Below are 20646 nucleotides of genomic sequence, written 5' to 3' on the forward strand. Positions count from 1 at the left end.
TAACTCACACACTGATGGCAGTAACGGCGCTTTGTGACGGCTCCTACTTATGAATACAAGGTGATTAAAATGATTATGTGCTTGATTTTAAGGCCATAAGTTTAGCTCAGGCAGTAGTTCCTAATGCAGAATTAACACCATATGAAAGGCATTTTTGTATTCCAAATCGTATGCAAACTTCTTCAGGTTCTTTCCTAAGGACCCAGTGAAGAGGGTCAGCAGTTTTGTGCAGCTGAAGTGCATCATTTTCACCAGAGGTCAGCTTCCCATATAGCTTTGTTTTATGCAGTGGAACACAAACTAATGTAGTGGAAAAGCATGACCCCCATTTAAAGGTTGATTTGTATGATAATCAGTACATTTAGTGGCTTCAAAATGAACGTGTGTAAGGCCCTATCTTGCTTTAATTAAGGTAATTAAGACATATTTCCCTCTGCAGACAGCTATTTAATTTTATGGCTTTGTCAGTGATCAGATTAGAATATTTGTTTTACAATTTCACCACAACTCGATAATCGAGAAAAAAAGTGCCTCTCGTTCCGCGGCTGGCAGTGAGACGGCCGAGAGAGCTCAGCCCTTCCCGCGGAGAGAGATCCCAGCGCAGCTCCGTGTGTCCCCAGACCCCTCCAGTCCGTCATTCGCGTTCCCCCAAGGGACTCCCCACTGGGACTCCCCCCTGACTGCGGCGCGGCTCGGGTGGCCCCTTCTCCCCAAAGTTTCCCTGTTCCCAAAGCGGGACGGGGCGGGGCGGTTCTCTCCGGGGCTCAGGGCACAGCGTGGTCACGGCCGGCTCGTCACCTCCTGACCCGGTCCCGCCGCGCTCGGCGCGGCGCGGGGGCTGTACGGGCTCGGTCGCCCCGCCCGAACTCCGGGGAGGGGAGCGGGGCGGCTCCGCCGACTGCTCGGAGCGGCCGCTCGAGCGGCTGAGGAGTCGGTCCCTTCGCGGGGCTTTAGCAGGAGCAGGAGCCGCGGAACCGACCGCGCGGAGAACTAATGGAAACAGCTGCTGTAAATGTTAGGAGCAACCAGCAAGACTGAGTTAAAAGGGGCACTTTTTTATTTTATTTTATTAGGGTTGCGATTATGAACTATCTTGGTGAAGGGTAATGCTGCTACTTGTTTCCATCACGTAGAGGCAATCCCTACCTAGCCGCATCTTGACACTTACCCCGAAGGAAAATGGGTGGTTTGAAACAATTTCTTCTTCCCTGAGCTGTAGACCCGGGACCGTTGACGATGCAGAGATTTTGACATCTGTTGTTTCAGACACGCGAGTATCCTAAAGAGCGTGGAGTCCTGGTAGCAGAATGTGCCAATAAGCCTGGCAAAGCCCGAGTTACCATTCAAGTACGGAAGGACACGTTAAGAGCAGCTTAAGAAGTTTGAAAAGAACGTGACAATGTCTTGAATTTGTCTTATCTTTTGGGGTTACTGGGTAGATTAGTGCAGAAGCCGACTGTGTCTCACATCACAGGACGTCCTGCTCTTTTCTCTCACTAACACCTACTTTCCAAAAAGATTTGATAGTCCCAAAAAAAAAAAAAGTCTCTCTAAGTCAATAAGGAATGCATATTCTTTTGGGTTTTTTCTCTGCTAAAATACGGAGCTTATTGGCAATCCACAAAGTAAGGAAGAGCTGGAGTGTGATTTTAGGGAATTTAGTCACATTTAATAGTTGACATTAGGAAGATACTTTCCTACAAAGCTCTAACTCAAATGTGACTGCACACTTTTCAAATTAACTTAAACTCTGAAGACTGAAATTTAATTAAACTTTGGTAAGCCTAGTAATGCTGCTTCAGTGATGTCCAAGTTAAGAGCACCAAAATAACTTACTCTGAACTTCAAATGTGTACTGATAAGTAGTTGACGTTTGTTGTTTATCTGGTGGGTTTTGCACAAGGAAGGCATGATGTTATCTTTCTATTTATAATGAAGCAACATCTTAACTCAGTATATTTGAAGGTGGTAAAAAGTTCCGGTTAGTACTAGATGAATGGATGTAGCAAAGGTATTGTGAATGGGTGTATTAATGCAAAACTGTAGTGCTTTAGACTTGCATTTCAAAACACCATTTTAAATTTAGTATTAGAGGACTGTAAGCCCAAAAGGGAAAAAACTGAAAGTAAAGCCCTGAGTCTACAAGATGTGCTTTTAGTTTAGCAGAAATACTATTTTGTGTAATATGCAACAACAATTGCAGCATTTGGTGTAAATTTAGGGTTGAGATTATTCCTGCATGCCTAGCCATATGCTATGAATTTTGTGAAACTCACGTTTTCACACTTCGAGTGCTTTCTTATAAGGACTAAACCCTTTGTAGGATATTTTATTTGAAAGACAAGGTCATGATGATTCCAGTTCTACCTGTATTGTCTGTGCACTTACCTGCACAGAACTCTCTCTAGACAGGTCTCTGTGACTCCTACCTTCTAAAATGAAATCCCACCATTTCTGAGCCACCCACAAAGTCAGCACAGATTATTCATTTCAATCTCATTTGTTTAGTTGTTGCATCTTTAAAAGAACTTTTCCAAACCCGTATTTAAAAGTAGTTTCTTTTATTACATCTTTCCTGGTGATGAAGACAGGTTATTTCCACTATAAAATACTTTTTTGGTTTTTTTTAATGCTCAATAGTATGAATTACACATTGGCTGTCCACTTAAAAAGGCTTGAGACAGTTGTGGTTTTCTATTACGCTTGCTGCATAACGGTGCTGTGTGATGCTGGCTCTGTGTGTGTGGTACCTGCTGTAATTCTCAAATGCTGACCTCAGCACTGTCGAATCAGTTTATACACCCAGGTACTTTGCCTCTCAGGTCGAGCCCAGCGCAGCACAAATAAAAAGGAAAACACAGGGGTGAAACACGGGCATGCGAGAGAAAACTGCTGGACTTATCACAGATAGACTCCTCACAATGCCCGTCGGTAACACCTGCAATAATGTTTCCATGATTAGGAAGTATTTCTAGTTATTTCAGGAATGTAGGGATTTTCCTCGGGAGCGTTAAAGATAACACATCCGCAGAGATGCGGCGGATAAAGTTTGGAAAATCAAAGTACTGCAGTGGGTAGCCAGCTAAACGTTCAAAGCTGCTCATCTATCTAACTTCGAGTGTTTCGTACCTCGTGTGTGAAACGCCTTTGAGTTTAAAAGGGAAGGATAAAGGAGTGAAAAAGAGAGCGGTCCTATATAGGTAGGTAGGGAACATCTCAGTGTGTGGAAAGTTACAGCTACTACTTTGAGCCGAGAGGATGCTGAGGAATCAGGGAGAAAAATAAGCAGAAGCGCCTTTGTAGGCGACGGAGAAATGGCTTTAAAAGCAGATGTTTAAGCTGTAATCAGGTCACTCGGAACCCGGCTCCCGCCCAACTCCGAAAATTGCCGGGGTGAGACGGGAAGGCCGGGCGAGAGGGTTGCGTGCGTCGGTGCGAGGGGCGGGCTGCCGGGTCGGGGAGCCCCGCCGGCACCCCCGGCCTGCCGGGCGGCCGTGCCGTGCCATGCCGTGCCATGCCGTGCCGTGCCGTGCCGTGCCATGCCGTGCCCAGGCTGCCGCCAGCGGCGAGGTGCCTCGGCGGGCGGGCTGCCCGCGGCGCCGGCTCTGCTCGGCGAGGCGCGGTCCCTGCGGTGCTGCAGGGAGCCGCGGATCATTTCCCCAAATTCTCCCCCTCCCCTCATAAAAATAAACAAGTCCCCGCGGAAAATAAAATGCGGCGGAGGTTCCTGCCCCGCCGGGAGGAGGGAGCGCGCAGTGGAGCCGTGTAAGTTCATTAGTGTTTGCAATCAGGAACACGCAGACACGCTCATCAGGGCAGACAGCGGCCAAGAGCCATTCATCAGCCTGAAGAGCCGCTCGCGGATGACCCCTAAATCACCGCCGGCGTCGCGGATGCGCTGATTAGGCTCAGCGTGGGAGCCGCGCCAGGCACTCCACGCGAGCCGAGGGCACGGGGGGCAGAAGGCTGAGGGTCCGCAGACCAGTGGGTCGGGTCCCGTCCCGGGGCGGCGCGGGGGAGCAGCGGGGCCCTCGACCGGGTGTCCCCGCGCTACGGCGCAAGTAGGTGCTGGTGCTGGTGCTGGCAGCGGCGGCTCCTCCCCGCGCTCCTCCCCCGCTCGGCACGTCGCTGTGCGCGATCTTCGCCCTCCCCTCCCGCAAGAAGAGGGGCCAAACTCCCTGCCCGCCCGGCGGGGGGAGGAGGCGGGGAAAGTGAGCTCCGCGGGGCGCGTAAGCTCCCGCGGCGGGGGGCGCGGGCAGCAACTCGTGGCCCTCCCCCCGCCCGGCCCCCGGCCCTCCCCCCGCTCCCGCCCGCCCTCCGCTCCCGCCCGCCCGGCCTGACAAAGTGCCGCCGTGCGCCGCTCTACCCCGCGCTGCTGCCGGGGCGCGGAGGCGGCGAGGCTCGCGGCGCGCCCGCGGTAAGTGGCGCACCCCGCTTCGCGGCTGCCCGGCCGGCGGCGGGGCCCCGGGGCCGGTGCCGTCAGCCCGGACGAGGGCGGGCGAGCGGACTGGCGGCCGGTGCGCGGGAGACGGCGGGGGCTTCCTGCGGCCCACCCTCCCTCCCTCCCTTTTCCCACCGCCCCCACGGTGGCACCGTTGGCGGCGGGACCTTCGCCAGGCGGTGGGCGGGAATCCCGGGGCACCCCGGGACGCGCGGCTGCGGCTGGAGCGCGGCCCCAGGTAGGGCTACGCGGGCGCGGGGGAGCTGGAGAAAGGGACTGGGGACGCAACTTGATGTGGAAACTCCGCCGTGCGGAAAACTGAGCTGGAGGCGGGGGGGGCCGTGTGCCGGCAGCGCTGCGCTCTCGGCGGCCGCTCGGCTGCGCCCCGCGCTGCGGGGGGAGCGGAGCCGGGGCTGCGGGCGCTGGGGCGCAGCGCGGGGCTCCCCCGGCCCGCGGCCCGAGCGCGCTCCTGGGGCCCCTGAGCGCGCTCCCGGCGGCGCGTGGCGGCGGCGGGACTGGGCACCACAGCAGTTTCTTGGTGCTTCCCCCAAGTCGGCATCCTCACTCTCGGAAGGCAAATGGAAGTGTCCGTACTCCTGTCCGGGGAGCGTAGTGGCGCGGGCAGAGGCGCGAAAGTTCGCCCGAGTAAGTTTGTGGTGGGTTTGGAAGTTGGTGTTTGGCGCTCCCGCCGGGTCCCGCGTCCTCGGGCAGCGCGTTTGTCAGACGGCGGCAGGCGCTGACAGACCCTGCCGGGTGGTCTGTGCTCGGAGATGCTACCAGGGCTTTACCTGCCGTCCTGGTAAAGGAGGGGGTTTCTGAGGCTTGTATCTCTAATGGTCTCTTCAATAAACTGTAGTGAAAATCGTGTTACTGTGCAGCGAAAACACACGCTCGAAAACGAGCAAAGAAATTGTATGTCACTGTGGTTTGGGGAGAGAAAGGGGTGCTCTCCCTCGTGAAACTGCATACATTTCTGTTATCTGGTAGGGTTTTTCTTCACGTGGATGTAGGAAGCATATCCATTTTTCTGTGGGCTTAAAAGTTTTATGTTATGAAGTTGCTGTAAAGCAAAGTAATGTAGCAAGATAAAACACAACAGAATGCCCATCCTTATGTGCTCACACACTGTTAGAAGTTTTTTAATAGGAGCTATTTCTGTTAGATATGTTGTTGTAGGCTTCTCTGAATATTTAGATATAAAATACTTTTCTTATACAAGAACTTCAGCAGTTTTATTTTTCTGCTTTCTGAGTATCATGTGTCCTTTACGCTGAGACTTCTTAGTTGGATGCTTGTTTAGTTTCATTTGACTGTTATCCTCTGCATTTTAAATATACTTCTTCAGGCAAAGTACTTTGAATCATTCCATTGAAGAGTTACAGTAATATTCTGTGGATGCTTGCATCTTAAAATTCAGTCTAGTAAAGAGAGTATTGAAATATAAACATTGCTCATCTATGGTCTTACAGAAGAGTTAATTGTAAAACGCTTAAAGACACTCTCTGATGAAAAAGACAACTGCTTTTCCCTTCTAATATAATCCAAATGCTATTCAGAATTATTATTGCATTCACATCTAGGAGATTGGTTTAATATTGTATGCGGGGAAAAAAATTTCATAAATTTGTACTTTGATGTAATGTAAGAATAGTTAGGAAGAACAGGCCCTATATGGGTATGAATATATATGAAAAATATATCATTTAAATTTTCAAAAAATGTAACAGGCTGAGAAAAATATTATTTTCCGGTTCCAAAGATTTGCTGTTATGAACTTGCTGGGTTAGATTCAATGGTCTAGTAAATTAGGGGAGGAAAAAAAAGCCAACAATGCAGAAATATTAGATACATACATCTGATTAAAAAGTAAAATGAGTGAACGTTGAGATGAAAGATGCTGTTTGGTAGAAGAAATACTTGACCACATTGAGAAGATTCTTTTGTTTAATATTTTTTTGAGGAAAAAAATCCAGAATAATATTCATAATCCAGTTAGCGAGTTAAGACTAGTGCTTCAGTCAAGTCTCTTTGAGCCAGGAGTAATAATTTCTTTGTTCAAATGGAAAAAGGAAAAAAAAGGATTTATGAATAGAAACTAGATATAAAGTTACATATCAATAGACAACATCTGCTTTTTAATAAGAATTTTTTTGATACAAACCCCATAAAATATAAGAAAATTAAATAAAAATCAACCTGAAAGTATTTTTTTGTCATCTCCCAAGCCCAACAATTAATATATTATAGGCTTGGCTCAGTAAGATACTGAGTACCTTTACCTCTAGTTAAAATCAGTGAGCGTTAGTTAGGCAGACTGATGCCCCTGTGCCCATGTAGATTGATGCAGAGGCTCCCATTGACTTGCATCAGTTTTGGATTTGGCCCAATAAAAACTGGGAGTGATCAGCAACTTAGAGGATCAGGTGCTGTTTGTGGAGGGCCATTGTGTTATATAGACTTAAAAGAAAACACCAGAGCTCCTAAGACGTTAGGTCAAAACTACTCTTAATTTTATGGTTATACTGCACTTACTCTACCAAATGCTGCATTTCTGTCATAGAAAACTCATCTCTGTCAGTGTACAAAAGAAAATACAAAATTCTTAATGAGAAATCGTAAAAAAATATTTTTTCAAAATATTATGCAAGTGTGTTGTGCTTGTGTAAGATTTAGAAGCAGATTTGAACTGCAGTGGTACTACACATTAGAGATTGTTAATAAGATTAGCAAATCTATATAATATTACTGTCTTCTAAGAATAGCTTTATTGTATAATCTGTTCTATTAAATGAATATATGTAAATTTGTTAGGTTTACTGTTTTAGCAAATGTAGTGATAACGTGACTTTATCTCCCGCATGCTTGTGCAGTATCAAGTCCACAAAATATTATCAGAAATAATTTGTGTGTTTATTGGAAAGCCTTTGGTTTGATGAAATAAATTTTTTACCTCAGGCTATACTGGTTCAATAAGTAAGTTCTTTCAGGATGCCTGCATGCGATTTTTCTTCATAGACTGAAGAGTATCTTGTGATCTTAAAATAAATGCTTTAACTTTATAATAAAGTAGTATTATTTGCAAAGAGTTTTAGCTTGTGGTGAAATATATCAGGGACTCAAAGTAAGGATTGGGGTCCGTACTGTCAGCTGAGTAATTAAAACAAAACCCTGAACATTTAATTTTTTGAAGGTAACAGAGGCTTTAAAGAGTTGCCATTGTAAAAATGTGCTTTAACAACCTTTCCTTAGTTCTAAAACTGATTAATTGCTGTGTCTTATAAAACCTGATTTATTTCATACTTTTTTCATACCAGGCATTACCATTATGAAGCTCTCCTTATAATTGAGATTAATGTTTCTGAGCAAAGAAGTGGTTTGGAGGGCTGCATTCATTTTGAGTGCTATTCTAATCAATTTTAGATACAGCATTTCACAATGTATCAGTCTGCATCTGATCCTGCCTTATTATGTAGAATTAACTTGGTAGTGATTGATAGGAAGCCTGCTCTATCTCCAGAGGTGATTTGTTTGAAAACAAGCGTTACAGCTTCCAAGAGTTTACATACAGGGTCAAGCGACTCAGGTGTCCATTCTGTGGCCTGACTGAAGCTTGGCAGAGTAGTTAGAAAAAAATGCTGTATGCTTATGGAAAAAAAAAAAAAAGCCAAAAAACCAACAAAACCCCAAAATCCCCGAACCAAAATGTTACACCTCTATTGAATGGTGTTCCTTGAACTGTGGTATTGGTCTTCACCAACAGTCTGGACTTACAGGTATAATGCACAGGCAGTGTCTTTGTGTGCCACTACGTATTGTCACAATGCATGTCTGCTAGATTATTTTAAGAAATAACTTTAATGTTTGAAATCAAAACTTACAAGGCTAGTTTCAGATGACAAGGTGCACACCTACTGCATATTTCCTGCATAGTTAATGAAAGACATGCTAATTTTATTTTTTATCTTTTAAAAGTAGCAAGGCTAGTACTCGTTTCAATAGCTACTGAAATATTTGCACATTTTGTCTCTGCACCTTCTGGTCCCAGTTTCACCACTGTTTAATCCTTAACCAATAGGCTATGGTCACACACTCTGCTGAGTGTGATGCATAAATATTTAAAGTTCAGGAAAAAATGGTTTCTCAATAGCGAGAGAAAAATAAGTTAAAAAAGGTCAAACTGAAAAAAAAATAAAATGTGAGAAACTTATGAAAATGGTAAACAATTGTAAGAAGATATGTGTGTGCATCTATTATCAGGATAGTGATTTAAATCTGAATTTTGGTTATTTATGTGTCTTGCAAGGCATGGTAATTGCATTCAGTGCATCTTTAAAGTTTGCATATTGGACTAGTTACGTCACTCTTTTAGTTCAAGTATGCATATAAACAATAACAGAACGTTGCAACTGAGGCATTGCATAAAAATATTTCTGATCTTATGCAGATCAGAAGTTAATAAAATTATAAAATGTTTACCAATACCAGGCTGCAAGTGCTCCTCACCACTTAGTTCAGTCTTTTTTTTATGGAAGAAACAGTGTCAGTAGAGGTCCATTTTAATATGTTAAATAGCTGCTACTGAACTAATATGAAGAGAATAACATCTTAAACGTATTATAAAATAGTGAGTACAACACAAACTGTATCTTTGATTACCTTCTTAGATGGAAGTCTGTCCACGTTACATACTTTCATCCTACAGTATATTTACTGTTGTTGTAAAATACTTTTTATGTAAAGCTGATGCTTGGATGACATAAGGTAGAAAAGTAGTTTAAACCTGGAATTGTTTTGTGCTGATATATGAGTCTTGCAAGGAGTGGGTATACTTTTATAATTTAGACTGAAATCCAACATATAAATTCAAGCCTAGCTGACCTAATTATTTTAAGTTTGTCAACTTGAGTCTGTGTAACAGATTGAGGTTGTTGATACTTGATGTGTGTGTTTGTGTCTACAAAAAAAGTTAATTGTAAACATTAGTGCCTAGATATACAGAAAGCAAAACAGTAAACTAGAAACTTCGAAGTGCTGTACTAAATCCAGCACTGATTAGCGTACTCTGCAAATCCACTGAAATCAGCAAATTACCTGGATTGCTATGTACTAATGAACTGCAAGGCTGTTGTAGCTCTTTGTGTTAAAATCTCTTTATATATTAACTGAGCGGTATACTTTATAAAAGCAACCGTGGATTACTTTTACAGTAGGCTTTCATGAATGCAAATTCAATCTTCATGTATAAGAGAAAACAGTTTTCAACTTGAGAAAAGACATGTTAAATTATTTTCGTTTATTTTCCTGGTTTTTTAATATTTTTAGCACACTTCTAATAAATGTTTGAAATGAGAATCTTAACATGTGTTATCTATGGATTATAATTATGTGATAGTAGAGTCTCATATGTGATAATAGAAGCTCTGTTTCTCTTTTTTTGTTCTCCTTATCCACCACTCCCTCCCATCCCTGGCAAAATGCTGGAATGTTGGCAGAAATCTATAGTGAAAAAAAGGTTTGCCAACTTTGTTTACTCTTTCAAGTATTTTATTTTAAAAGGAAGGAGAATATCTTTTATAACAACAGTCTAAAATCTGTAATCTATAAAAGTTTTAATTTAAACAGTTAACACATCAGTATTTTTGCATCTGAATTACAGAAGTGTAAAATAGCAGTTTGCAAAAATCTTAAGATTTTACAACTTCAGTTTTTCCTGTGACAGCATAGAAAAACATTCAGAAAAGCAGCAGATATTATTGTAAAAGCTGTGCTGATGTAGAACTTAAAATGTGTTGTGTTGAAATCAGTGGTGCTGGTGGTGTTATTTTTCAATATTATATTGAATTTCTAATAGTATTTCTTGACAGAGGTTAAGCCAGCATACAAAGGAACTAATGTCTTATTTCCTTATTTGAGTCTTGACAATTTTTAGTGTCTTAAGAAAACTTCTGTCAAGGGTAAAATTGGTGAAATATAGATTTAAAATATTTTTCTTGGCAGGAATTGAATAGAAAGCTACACATTAGAGTTTTTAGCGGAGGGGGGAAGAAATTAATCAGTACGTAACTTACTATAAAACAGCAATAATTTCCTAAATCATAGAAGTCCTTGATAAATTTTGGCTAGATCATGAAGGGGGTGACTGTGTAGTGGTTGAAGAAATCATCATTGCTAATAAGTGTTACTTTAGATTAGCAAATGAAAGACTGCATAGTCCTTCAAAGGCCTCATCCATTCTCATTATAATCCTTTGAACGTTTGTCTGACCTTTCTAAAGAAATCCTATGAAACTTTATGCTTAGAGTTCCGCATAAATAAACTGACCAGCACTTGTCTCAGGAAGGTTGTAATCTAATGACAGGAGCAATAATACATCTTTTTAACACAAAAATATCAAATCTTACTTGCCACAGCAAATTGTTAATTTATTTTAAAATCTCTTTTCTTAATGATGTAATGCCTGAGACTAATGAATGTAGAGCAGCTTTAAAAAAGCAAATAGTATCACAGTTGTCTAACAAAAATCTAAAGCCAGATTGTATTGCTAATATTTTTCCTCTCAGCTTTATTACAGTCTATACATTTAGAAAGCTGGGGTTGGTGGAATAGTTTTGGTTTTATGGCTGAAAGTGTGAGGGTTTGTGAAGCTAGGATATGCCCAGCTAAAGCAAACCAGCATAGCTCTACTCACCCCAGTGAAGATGTTGTCATTTACCTTCTAGGTGATGAAATGAAGGGCTTATGCTCATGAAACACTTCAGATTTCACTTTAACTCTTCCTTTTTTTTTCGCTGTTGTAAAATATATTGCTAATTTGAATAGGCTTTGGTGCCCATGAAAAGAACCATGGCTCATGTTTTTTTCCATTAAAAGAAAAAGAACCTCATTCTGTTAGTAAACTTGGCAAAGCAGAAAATAATTCATGTTATTAAATCAGTTTTTCTTAGAAAGACATTCTTTATTCATGCTACTGAATATAAATAAACTGCTTGATATCTCCCTACTCCTCCTAAGAGATATTCTTGATTTCAATGTCAAAAGGTTGAGTGGCAGCGTCCAAACCTATGCAACAGGAACCGAGAAAAGATTTGATACTCCAACAAATCAGCTGGTTGAAATCTTGGTTACAAGTTGTGTATTGCTTTAGCAACAAAGGCAGAGTCACTGGAAGCCTTACTGTTCAGGCAGCAATTACTAAAGTACCATTTGTTCACCACTGTTCCCATGCTGGAAGGTAGAAATGTATATTTAAAGTAATGATGGAACTTGAGAAATACTGGATCTCTGCAAATGATTGAGCTTAGTCCAAACAAATAAACAGCTAATTGGGAATGCTGAGAACTGTTAGCTTGCTTTTGGTACACCATACTGATAAGTGATAAGTCTTCAAATTTGATTTCCCTTCATCCATAACTAGTTAGAAAATTAAAATTTTAGGCAGAAGAGATCCCTTTAGTACTCTACAAATGGTAGGAAGAATTATTTTTCATACCTTGCTTTGCTGATAATACACACAGGTGCACACACACACGCACACACGTTTTTAATTGTCAAATCTTCAATAGTATTAATATGATTTTGATATAAATTGATGGCAGATGAATGAAAAGCTTTTCTGACAGCTTTTAAAAATATAGATATTTCTCTGTGTGTGCATGTCCTTTGACTATTCGATATGGTTTGACTTAATAAGCCTACAGTACAAAATTATAGGAGGATTTCCCCCCATTTCCTTTCACTTATCTGACAATTGCAGAATTGTGTGATTTCAACAGAGGCCAATATGTTGGGAGATGTCAAGAAAACTTAGAGTCTGAAGTCCACAGTGACATCTCAGTGAATGCTGGAAGCAGAAATGCTCACCACCTTTCAGGAAGTTTTTCAGTCATTTGTATATTAATAGACTATGAAATAAGACTCACCTAGTAATTCAATCTTTCTAAATGTCTGATAACCCAGAATAACATCTATGAATGACTGTGCTCTACAGGAAACTTAGAAGTAATAAGTGATCAGAAAAGCTGGAGTTTTATTTTCTTTTTTCAGTGAAGAATATCTTAGCATGAAAATGAAATATCAACTCCTACTTAACATGAAATAGTTATAATTGCATTTAGAAATGTTTTAAGTGGCTTAAAAATGCATATCTACTTTTATTATTATTTTGATAATTTTATGTTAATTGTGCAATGATACAGGGTTAATGATATAAAATATTAGCACTTCTAATGATATGTTTAAGAACAGCACAGTCATTAAATTCAGTAAACTGAATATGTTGACCTCATAAATAAATGCTGAATTATAATACAAAGCACACCATGACCAAATTAATTAGTATGTTTAATCTAGTGAATTCCAGCTAGGCTGCATACAATATGGACAGATATTTAACTTCTAAATTTAATATTAGCTGCATAAGTCAACTGTCACTTAATCAGTGCAGATCAGTAATAGAAATTTAATATATCTGGTGTTTTACATATATTTTTCTTTTTAAAGTAGATGTTTTAACATCGTTAGAGATTTTAAACATTGTCATTAAAAAAGGGATTTGAGTGGTAATGTTCCCCCTGTTTTCCCCATAATTTGTCATCATCAGGATATAGAATTCCTGAGATCCAAAATAAAAAATTCATTCAGTCAAAATGCTGACACTCATTAAAATTCATTCAAGGATCTAGGGCAGAATATTTTGTACTTATTTGATACAAAATTTTTTGTTGGTTGCTTTGCTATGATTATTATATCAGATTTTTATTTATTCAGGGAGAGTTAAAATACCAGTAGAATCCTCTTTATTTTTCATTTGAAAGCCTTACTTCTCAAAAAACGTTGAAAATACAAGACTATTTTATTTATTTATTTATTTTTTAAATAACCTGTAAGTACTTCACTTTTTTCCTCTTTCAGATTACAAGTGTTATATTTTTATCACATGAATTACAGGGCATACAGATTTTCTTGAACTTATTGTCTAAATTCTCAAGTGTGACTTTTAGGACAGAAGTAGGAAATTGGGTGGTGTTGAGTCCAGTTCTGCAAATCTTGAAATAATCTGTTCAGTTGGTAGTTCCAGGGACTTCAATGAGATTGTGTAATGAATAGGCATTGTGCCTGTGATCAGTGGAATATAGGCTTAGGCTCATTGCTTTCAGAGAATAGTCTAAGATGGAGGAAAGTTTGAGAATAATCAACATGTTTTTTCTTTTTTTTTTTTCCTTGATTTGGGATTACATGCTCTGCCCATAACCTTTGATATAAATCTATCTTTGTTTTGTGGTTTTTTTTTTGTTTTATTTTTTTTAGTAAATACTTGACTAGAAATGACTTGATGAATACTCGGTTTTTCTGGAGAGTCCATAAAGCACTGAGCGGTCTGACTGCACTCTGCTCCTCAGTCAAACTTTCTTGTTAAATATATTTAGGACGATTTCCACCCTCACTCCCAGCATTTTGAACAAGCAAATCGAATTACTGTTTATTTGCTGGACCACACAAAAGAGAATACTTGCCCAAGAGGGAGCACAGTGAAGTAACGCCTGTATTACCATATTAAACACCATGCTATAACTTTCCCACATAGTGGGACGCAATCAGCTGTATGGCTTAACTCTTGAGTGTCCTTAGAGCGTTTTGATCTGTACTGATTTGTGGTACCCTCAGAAAATTCTTGGGTGTCGTTCTGAGTTTGAGACTGGGGACATGTTCGTGGGACTGTTCCCATTAAGCACTTCGTAACTCAGAAGTTAAGACTTCTTACTAGGACAGCTTTGATTTAATTAGACCTGGTTTAAGTATGGTTTTGGACGAGATGACCTCCGGAAGTCCTTTCCAGCCTGAATTATTCTGCAGTTCCAAGCGCGCTGTCTGCACTCCTTGCAGTCCTTCTAGGGGATGTTGCATGTACTAGTTGGGTGTCATATCTGAGTTCAGTGTTGCCAATGATAATTCTATTGACTACACTTCCAAGAATAGTTTGGTTTAATAGGCTCAGAATAAAAAGCATTGTATTCCTGTTTTAATCAGTTTTAATGAATGAATGTTAGGGTTTTATAATCTGTTGTAGGGGTAAGTTTTTATCCACTCTGCTTGTATAAGATTGTTCCTATTAACTCATCAAGAGGATTTGTGGGAGTGGACAAGTACAAAGAATGTTAGAAAGTTCAAGGTGTTCTTGAAAAGAGATATTTCACCTTTGGAAGTTAGCTTTTGTAAAAGCTAACTCTAGAATCGTTGTTAGGTGCAGTAAGTTTTCCTGTGCTAGAAACTTCATACAATTAATTCAAATATTAAGAAAGAAAAAAATAGCTTAATTGTAGTACACACACCTTCTAGGTATACTCACTGCTAACCTTACAGAAGTTTATTGAGATTATATTAAGTGCACAATAGCTAGCATTACTGTTTATGTGCAACATCATATATGGAACCCAGATTGACAACTTTTTGTCAAGCTTTTTATTATGAGACTGGATTAAAGAGGATATTAACTGACTTATTATGAGAATCACAAATCTGTGGGAGTTCTTTTAAAGTTTTTTTTTTTAGTGTGATTTGTTAAAGAATGGACAAGAATATCAAGCTGGTTTTTTTAAGATTAATGAAAGAGTAATAAAAAAAATTGTTCACTAACTCCTCACTTTTCAGCTCTGAAGAAGCTTTGCTTACATCTAACCTGAATGGAAACTACCATCACCAGATATTGCATTGAATTGACATAAACCCACTTGGATCTATAGGTTAGACGTTAAAGCGTTTACTTATCATGGGATTGAACAGCAGTCAGGTACCTGAACTGGCAACTCTGTGGGCTACAGTCCACTGAGCACAAGCAGTTAAACCAAACCTAAGGGCAGGTGCCTTATGAAGCCCTTCTTTGCAGTGCTTCAGTGTCATACCCACTTAATGGAGGAAAATAAATGAAACAACCTATAAAGGATCTTGTCTGTCTCAGATTAGCACCCAAACGGGCTATCGTTGTGAAGGTCTTTAAGGCATGTCATGACCTTCTCTCCATTGCTTTGAAAGTTGGACACTTTCTGCAGTAGTGCTGCTTTGAAATGCCTAAAGCATAGTCTCAGTTTAGTGATCTAAGCTAAAGAGACAGGATTTCATATATGCTGCCTCAACCAGAACTGCATTAACAGCTATGAAAGTATGTAAAAATAGTGTGGAAGTTAAGGGTTTCTTTAACTGGAGCTAAAATAATTATTTTCAGGTTTGCTTTATTTTTTTAATATTATAACTAAAATCACATTAGAAATATTTCCAAACTGCTTCATCATTGATTTGTAGGTTCAGTGTTGTCCCTGGGTTAAAACAGGACCTTGACCATTAACATACATGAACTGCACATTAGAAACAAATGTTGCTGCAAATATGTAGGAGTTTCCATGTTTTTAATATGACTTGCATTGATATTGTTTCAGAAGAAAATATTTTGTAAGTTATTTACTTATAAACAGATAAGCACTGTATCTACTGCTATTTTGAATATTTTTGCTAAATGCAATTCAAACAATTTTAAATTAGAAAATGTGCAAGAATTGGATTAAGTGCATTTAATTATTAAAACTCTTCTAGCTCGATATTTTAAAAAATGTAAGGAGATAATGGATGTAGATTTTCCTCCCTTCATAACATTACCAATATATTTAGTTTAATTTCATATCCTACAAATCAAAAATATCAAGGATTCTGAAAGCTTGGTGTTAATATTTCTTCTTCCTCCTTTGCTGTGCCATTCATATGACTGTTTCACTCAGCCCTGTTATATTTCTCCCTGATGGCTGAAAATGACTGTTAGATACCAATTTTTACTTGCAGAAGATGGTTTATACGATTTTTGTGTGACAAGCGCAGGAACTGCTTGTTCTTTCATCTCCTCTGTGGTGGTTCATAACTGTCTTAAAAAACAGTAAGGCTTTGGTTTGATTAGCATTTTAAGCTTTCATAAGCTGCCAGTACTTTCTTTAAAAATAAAAAATTACCATCCTGTACCCTTTACAGCCTGTCCTCTTTGTTGCCCTCTTCCTTGTATAAGCTCGGCTGTTTGCCTGTTTGTATACTGAGTTCAGAGCAGCAGTACAGTTAAAAAAGATTTTGAATGGTTACTTTTCAATTTTTATAATTTTCGTTTCTTTTTTGCCAGGTTGGTAGTCAGCTCACTGACCCAGTTCAACAGATAGCCACAGCATAGTGGTAGGTGCAGGACAGGGATATAAGGAAGATAGGACTGACTTTTCAGTTTATTATTTTAAAAAAAAAAGAGCACACCACCTACATTTTCATGACTTATTTAATTAGAAACACCTACAGGAGAAAAGCAACTCCTGGAAATGAGTTTGCAATTAATGTTTTTTTCTTCTCTGTGAATTGCTGTTTCATGCTCAGCACCACAGCAGAAAACTTTTGGGAGCAGGTTAACCAAGAGAAACCATAAATAAAAGAGAGGAAAGTGAAATACAAGACTGCCTTTTTTTTCCTTTTTTTCTTTCCTTTCCCCTGTCTCCCTCCAATAATTGTATGTGCATGCATATAGCAGGACCACACAGTTGCTTTGTGGGGTTATTTTTCCCCATATATACCATTTTATAAAAGTAATGATGCTGAGAGTCTAAAGGAGGGCCACCAAGATGATTAGAGGTATGGAGCATCCCTCCTACAAGGAAAGGCTGGGAGAATTGGGTTTGTTCAGCCTGGAAAACAGAAGGCTTAGGGGTGCCTTTCCAGTACCTGAAGGCACCTACAAAATGGATGGAGAGAGACTTCCTACAAGAGTGTATAGTGACAGGACAAGAGGTAATGGCTTCAAACTGAAAGAGAGTAGTTTCAGATTGGATATTAGGAAGAAATTCCTAACTGTGAGGGTGATGAGGCGCTGGAACATGTTGCCCAGAGAAACTGTGGATGCTCCATCCCTGGAGGTGTTCAAGTCCAGTTTGGATGGAGCTCTGAGCAACTTGGTGTTAAGGAAGGTGTCCCTGCCCATGGCAGGGGGTTGGAATTAGATATTCCTTAAGGTCCCTTCCAACCCAAGCCATTCTATGATTCTACGATTCCCTTGCTCTGTATTCAGATTGCATTAATTCTGCAGGAATTCAATCAGCAGCAGAAGGGAGGTTGCAGCAATCAGCATTTGTTTACAGAGGATATAACAGGGCTGATTTCTCTAGCATATGTATTTTGTATTTGAGTTTTTTTTTAAGAAGCAGATGTTGTCAGTATAGTGTCAGTGCTATTTATGCCTGTATTGGTAGTTTCTGCCTTTTGAAGTTTTTTTAGGAAAGGCTAACCTGGAATTGATTGTTTTGTCTGAGAAACAAAGAGAGGTGATGCAGCTTTTCCCTCTGCCCACCTATTTCTCTTTCCAGACATGGATTTATAAGGGAGTCACAGGGGTTTTCACACTTTAACCCTACCCTCCAGTACCAGCTGATGTAACAGCAGGTAATTCTGCATTCTGTGATGGACTTATGGTTATGCCTTGTGCAGCCTTGCTGTTTTGAGGCGGCACAATTCAGTTCCTGTTCTTTCCTGGAGAAGGTCATCATCACTTAGCTATAGGTTATGATGCTACTACTTTTATTTTTCCTATTGGAGCTGTTCTGCTTCCCATGAACAACTTAAAGATTCATTGCATCAGAAGAGGGCAAAGAAGGGGGGATGTGTCATTGCAGCCTGATGCTTAGGGCATGCATCTGAAAAGGGGAAAAATTACAGCTTCCTTTAATCTGCCAGAAGTGTCCTTTTCCTTCATTCCTGGTGCTGACAGGAGTGCTGGTATGCCTTTGGGCTGAGCCAGAATTTATCTGTCTGAAAGCTTTTTTTTTTTCCCCCTGAAGTTATTTTTCCTTTTCCTGTATTTTGGGGTTAGTCTTTGCTAACTCAATTTTCAAAGCGTCTCTTGGTGCCACAGTACAGTTGCTAGTGCTGGGATGCAAGAGGAAGGAATCAGTAGCCAAAGCTAGGAATAAGATAGTGCTAAGAAGACTGGAAATGCACTTTTAAAAGGGATTATATGGTATTAAAGTGAGCATGTATCTACAACATGAATGCATAGATATTAAAAAGCTAGAATGGGGAAAACATGATCACTTTTTGCTTGTAAGGGATGTTACCACTTTCCTAGCCCAAATCTGAGTTTAAGCAGTCCCTTTTTGGATCAGACTTTTGCCTTTCTCTCTGGAGGAACAGTTGCCAATTTGCCCTTTGGGTCAGACTGTGGTCCTGGATCATATGGGACTGATTTTGTACACGCAAAGGGAAGAAATATAAAATGAAAATAATGTGGCAAAGTAAACAGTTACAAAATTAAATATAATAGATTAAAAAACAAATCCTTATTTCTCATGTTGTAAGCAACACAGTGTTTCTGATGTAATTCTGCAGATTATTCCTGAATGCATGGATATCCTCAGCTTGCCCTCTAATCACTTGTGTGCTTGTCTCCCCCCAATAAGAGAGGAATGACTGCTGTTGTTACAGGTTGAAACACAACTGACAGTATAAACCTTTTTCAGTTGTTAATGAATAAAAGTTACCAGTGGGGTTTTATTAGATATGATAAAACCTATGGAGTTTACCCTTATTTTACAGACCTGACCACTTAGGCAATGAAAGACCAAAGGCTTGTAGGAGCACAAGAACTTAAGAGTAGAGCCCTCATATAACCTGACTCCTCATTAGGCTGTATGGAAGATGTTTCTTGTTCTTTACAGGTTTATTTTTGGCTTGCCCTTAATTTTGACTTGGTGCATTAATTTGTCTTAGAGTTTTCTGGAACCATTCACATATACTTTTGTATAGAATTAAGATAATGTATCGAGCTCTGGTTTTGAGTTGCCTATCGTCAAATATGACCATGCTTGAAAGTGGAAGACATTTTCATTCAATTGCTTTGGTTTAAAAATCACCCACCACTGTTGCTTCCTAGTTCCAGTGTGATTACATTTCCTTGCAAAACTTTGCTGACTAACCTAACACCTAAAAAGGTGCTGACTAACCATGTTAATAACATTTTTAGGTGACAGTCTCAGCAACTCACACATTTTAATACTATGAATTTCTTGCTGCTATCATCAGTAACAAGAGTGATTGCTTTTAAGTGTACATGGTAGCACAGGCATAGCCTTAAATTAAGTAGTCTCAAAAACGTTCCTGTGAAGGTGCACATTGTACCTTCACATTGTAAATTTGTGCACATTGTAAATTTGTTGCTTTTTTCTTAGTTGCATCTTATGCTTTAAAGCTATGAACCAAAGATGAAGTCAAAGAGGAGAAATGTTTTGTATCTAGACACTGATGAGCATGTCCTTCAACTTGGGTAATAGAAGTCTGTTGTTTTGGTGTTACAGAACTGTTGGTAGTTTGGTAGTTAACTTCACAGATTTGTATAGATCACAGTTAAAATGGGCAGAAAATTATTGTTTTTCTATTCCCTCAACAGCATAAAAGTGTGCAGTAACAGATATACGAATGTATTTCACAAAATCATGTAGTCTGGCAAAGACCTTATATGACTAAGAATTTGCCAGTAGTAAGAAATAATTAAATTTCAATTAAAATATTAATTTTAAAAATAATTTCTTGGAATACCTTTCTGGATCACAAGCCTACTTCTATATGTATAGTTGCTACTTAAGAGAATTTTGATGTTGACTCATAGATGAGGTAGTTATCAAGGAAAAGAAATATTAAAAAGGTAAAGATACTGACAGTATTTGGAGCCTGAGCATGCTTCTCTGTAAGGGAGCATTGAAAGAAAAGATAATGACATACAGCAGTGTGTTCCACCCATGAATCAGTTACCTGTTCAAAAGAAGATGGGAACTCTGTCTAATAAAACAATGATAAAATTCTGGCATGTTTGAATCCAGGCTGAACAGGTATTGTTGTGGTATATGTATATATTGTTGAGCTCTACTGGGTTTTTTACCTACTTACCAGTTTACTCAGTGGACAAGTTAATGTTAGTCTGGTTTCAAACAGTGGCTGAGCTGTGCTGGGGCAAAAGAGGCTGGATGGAGGTGGCTGAGCTCCTGGTTGAGTGGTATTCCCCTAGAGGAGGAAGATTGTGGGCAGTGCTCAGCCTCTTAAGTCCATACCTGTCACCCCTCCTTCTGCTTCCCTGTTTGAAAAGGCTAGGGATAGAGGATGCAGCTCACCAGAAGGGATTATTTTTTCAAAGGGAAAAAACATCTTTA

The 20646-nt window shown here is 40.0% G+C and overlaps 1 protein-coding gene across 35 annotated transcripts in view; it reads left to right on the forward strand.

The window, feature by feature from the left end:
* Window positions 1-20646, forward strand: part of TENM3 (teneurin transmembrane protein 3) — a 1314794-nt gene that overhangs the window by 891022 nt on the left and 403126 nt on the right. The window contains exon 1 of one of the 35 annotated variants that reach the window (XM_064652569.1): window positions 4239-4417. The exons of 33 other annotated variants lie outside the window; for them this stretch is intronic. The gene's annotated coding sequence lies outside the window, so the exon portion shown is untranslated. Of the gene's footprint in view, window positions 1-4238; window positions 4418-4574; window positions 4680-20646 lie in introns of those variants that run through there. One more of the 35 variants, XM_064652570.1, reaches the window with a different exon arrangement.

Source organism: Pseudopipra pipra, chromosome 4, assembly GCF_036250125.1.
Source record: "Pseudopipra pipra isolate bDixPip1 chromosome 4, bDixPip1.hap1, whole genome shotgun sequence".
NCBI classification, from domain to species: domain Eukaryota; kingdom Metazoa; phylum Chordata; class Aves; order Passeriformes; family Pipridae; genus Pseudopipra; species Pseudopipra pipra.